Below are 725 nucleotides of genomic sequence, written 5' to 3' on the forward strand. Positions count from 1 at the left end.
TTAATTGGTGGGAAGGCATTTGCGGAATCGTTGAATGAGTGAAATGTTCCTTTTAAAAACTACACTACGAAAAACTAAATGTAATTGTTAGGTTGCCACATAACCTTTGGATGACATTAGAGCGTTTGGTCTTTAAAGAAGAACTTTTGATAAATTTTGATACAGTAAACGCTGTGAATCAGGTTTGTTTTGGCACATATCTGGCTTCATTATTCACCACAAGCATCAAAATAGTTCCATATGGCTCAGTAATCTGTTACAAGTCTTTAAAATGGATAGCACTTGGGCGGCTTGTGTGTACCCAATCTGTCGGGGCAGGTTTTAACATGCAATCTGAAACACGTGTCGTTCCTTACGAATCTTCACATCCTGAAGAGGTGTAGATAGAAGATGATTCAGACCTGCAAACTTTTTTTCAGACGCGAGCTTTTCCACTAGAGCAGGGCTTCCCAACCTGTGGTCCGCGGACCCCTTAGGAGTCCGCCGGCTCTCTCTCATTGGGAACATGGCGCTTCCATTACGAAGCTTTCACTTCCCATGGGTTTCACTTTAAAATTTAAAGTTACTGTGCTCTTGACTGACTAGGGGTCCGCCATGGATTTTCGACTGAAGAAGGGGTCCGCCAGCTGAAAACGTTGAGAAGCCCTGCACTAGAGCATTAGGCTACCACAGAGATGTTCTATGGAGTACTCGATTTTCAGCTGGCTACGAAACTATGACCATTC

Source organism: Schistocerca nitens, chromosome 4 (assembly GCF_023898315.1).
Source record: "Schistocerca nitens isolate TAMUIC-IGC-003100 chromosome 4, iqSchNite1.1, whole genome shotgun sequence".
NCBI lineage: Eukaryota > Metazoa > Arthropoda > Insecta > Orthoptera > Acrididae > Schistocerca > Schistocerca nitens.